The 3,399-nt window shown below is 46.6% G+C and overlaps 1 pseudogene; it reads right to left on the reverse strand.

Annotated features, from left to right (window-relative positions):
• Positions 1-265: 265 nt before the first annotated feature.
• LOC147441128 (lichenase-2-like) lies at positions 266-3,106 on the reverse strand (annotated as a pseudogene).
• Positions 3,107-3,399: the final 293 nt, after the last annotated feature.

Below are 3,399 nucleotides of genomic sequence, written 5' to 3' on the forward strand. Positions count from 1 at the left end.
CTTTGCCACTTTAAATACTTCATGCACTATATTTCTACAGAGTTGTATGTAGTATGAGTACCATGATCTTGAACTTGTGGAGTCTTATTAAAACCAACAGACAAGATTTTAACATACATTAAATGTGGTAAACAGAAAGAAGAGTATGCTCCTCCAAGAAGAAGAATAATGGTTTCCAATCTCAATGCTCCCATTACTTGATTATTCTCCATGACAAAGATGTACTCAGATGTACTATTTTTAGAAAATCTAATGTACTTAGACCTTAACTTGAGGCAAAAAAGCAATTGTCGTGACCTACACACATCAAAGAACCAAGTTGTTAGTCAATGCATAAGATTCTTTGGAAAATATAAATTTGTGAGTAGTATCCAAACTCCTTTAATAGTTATACATCATGCACATGACTATATTTATGTAGTTTTCATACCAAGATACTAAAGTCTTAAAAAACCCCTTCCAGCTCAAAATAGATTCATGCATTTTGCCAGGTGAAACCCAATAGGAGCACAAGAAGTTTTGGACAAATTCTCACAATAGGGGGGGGGGGGGCAGTCCCCTGCCCCCACTCGTACCTAGCTAGGTATGCGGTGCCTCTCGAGCAGAAGCTCATGATGTTATTTATTGTATGAAAACACTGGAAAAGACTCCGTTTTCCTACATGAGAAAATTTCTAAATCTGCTTGTGGAGCTGATAGTTGACCTAGAAAAGAAAAATCATGCTTGCTTGGATTGGTGGCAGTGACTTGTCCAAGCCCACGAAAATCACAATTAACTCCATTTGCTTTGTTTGCTTGCCAGTCTGAGTTCATGGCGAAGGATGCATGTGCAACAACGTTGTTAGGCTCAAAATATGCTTGTTGATCTTGGATGAGGGCGCTTTTCCTTGGCAATGCACCATTGGTTACCAAAAAGTCGGTGTGGGCGGTAGTGCTGCTGAATTAGTCAGGCTTGCATTATACACCCGTGTTCCGTTGGGGAAGAGAAGACCCCAATGTTTCTCAGTAGGCGCTCCTCCCTTCTGATTCTCGTTGAAGAGAGCGAAGATGTAAGTTGGTATGTGGATTCCAGGGTGCGCAGGGTGCCTTGCAATGTGAGCGTCTTTTGCACGAGGGATTTCATATATGTTGATGCATGCCTTGGGGTTGCACCGATGCCCCCGGCCGTGGGCCAGCCGGTTTCTGTAATGGCGAGAGAAATGTCATCAAAGCCGAGCTTGGCCATGGCCGCCCATACCGCATCAAGCTGTGCATCTAAGAGGTTTTATATGTGAGCTCTCCATCTTGAACCATGGAGTCGGCATCAGCATGAAAGAGAGCGTATCCGAGCGGGATTTGTTTCGAATTGAAGGACCACGTGAGGTACGGGTAGACGTTGAGGTGGAAAGGAGAGAAGGTCCTTGAGAGGAACCTCAGGAGAGGTTTGATGATGGAGGTTGTGATATCACCTCTGAAGCTACCGGCAGAAGGAGGATAGGAAGCACCCAAGACGTCGATAGCGATGGAGGTGGTGACAACTATCTTATCAGCCAGTCCAGCCTGCGTGCAGGAGAGAGAAAATATAAGCAAGTCCATGCACACAAAATTCTTAGCGCAGAAATGACGTAGGGTACCTGGGCGATGGCAGCGTGTATCCGGCGCATACTGGGGACCAGCCTCCGCCACATGGCACGGTCGTCGTGGTTGCTGAGGACCTCGTTGCCCACGTCGATGCCAATGATTTGTGTGGCCGGGTAGTAGGGCAGGACATTGGTTTCGACCCAGCGGGCAGCCGCTCCCCGGCTTTCCACCATGCTGGCCAAGTCCTCGTTCTTAACGGTGATGAGGACCGTGAGGCTGGTGTTGGCCAGTGCTTTCAGCACATCCGGATCGCTGTCGAAAATCCGCACGTGGCCCACGCCCAGCTCCTGCATCAGCGCCACTCCCTGCGCAGGAGGCGGCAAGTTGTCCGCCACTCTGCCGTAATTGATGCCCATCGTCATCGTCCTCGCTGACACATTCCAACCTGCAGCATGCAGGAGTACATGCAACAATTGCAACAATAAACGCAGTACAGGCAAATTAGACCATACAAATATTATACTTACCTCCTGCTGTTAACGCACAAACCGTAAACGCTAGTAAGATGAAGCTGATCTTCATTTCTTCTTGCCAGCCCAGTTATAATATTTGCTTCTGCTAATTGCCTGCTCCTTCCTTATATAAGCCTCACGTCGTGCAACTTTTAAAAACGTGGTCCTGGTCCGGGCTAGAAAAATACATTTTCCCAAACCGGTCAAAATAAAATTCTCCCTGTTTTCAGATCAAAATTTGAAGCTTTTGCCGATAATTACACTAAAACTTGTGTAAATTTGCCGGTTTTCTTAAAGGCAAGCTTAAAATCTAACCGGGATGTTACAATTTCAACCGGTTAAAATACACTAGACCCCGATTTTTTTCTAACACTGGTCCTCGAGCTAGTAAATGCTTACTTGAAATTGCCTCCAATTGACCGGTAGTCTTGACCTCGTGAAGAACCAGGAAGTTGGAGGGATTACTTTTGACCCAAGAAGCTACCCTCATCACTCTGTTAGGTTCTAAGACTAGACCCTTTACGTTCCAAGACAGAGCCGTCATTTAGTACCTCTCTTGTTGCCTGAGTGCCTTAGAGGGGTTTGGGTCACACTGGCATGGCTGCATTTGTTATCCTTGAGCACATCCATGGGGGTGGGCTCATTTGGAGTGGGAACCAAGGCAATCTTGCCAACATGAAGGTTCTCCTTATTGAGATCTAGAAGAGCCTGGTCATCAAGGGCATTGAATTCTTTTTCTAGTCTAGATGTTGCAGGAGGTTCTTGAGCTTGAGTAGGACGAATGAATTCACCTGAGTCTTCTGAATCAGAATCCACAAATTCCTTCAGTCTAGCCAAGATAGCAAACCTGTTGGGAGCCTTGAATTTGGGAAACTGCCTCTTGGCAGTGCTGGCATTGCTGGGCGCTTGATTTGCTCGAGCCTTGCTAGGGTTTTGAGCTTTTCCCGACTGAATTGGTTCTGGGTTTTGAGAAGCCGGGTCGACCGGTGCTTGAGGACTAGTCGGGGGGCAATAGGGGGAGTCTTGAGAGGGCATGCCTTCACAGAATGACCCCTCTTTCCACACAAGATGCATGTGTCGGGCAAATACTTGTATTCAATGAGCTGGTCAAAGACCGCTCCGTCGTCGATCTAGATTTCAATGGAGGGAGAAAGCTTGTCAAGGTTGGGGATGTCCATCTCCACTAGAACTTGGGGATGCCATGCTAGATTATAGATGTCCTGCCTTGGGCGTCCTCCCAACACTTTGCAAACTTGACCAGTAATGGGACTTAGGTGGCTATAAAGATGCAGGGGAGATTGGTAAACTCCACGCATACGGGTAATTTC

This window comes from Adiantum capillus-veneris, chromosome 15, assembly GCF_014529385.1.
Source record: "Adiantum capillus-veneris isolate H3 chromosome 15, ASM1452938v2, whole genome shotgun sequence".
Taxonomy (NCBI): Eukaryota; Viridiplantae; Streptophyta; class Polypodiopsida; order Polypodiales; family Pteridaceae; genus Adiantum; species Adiantum capillus-veneris.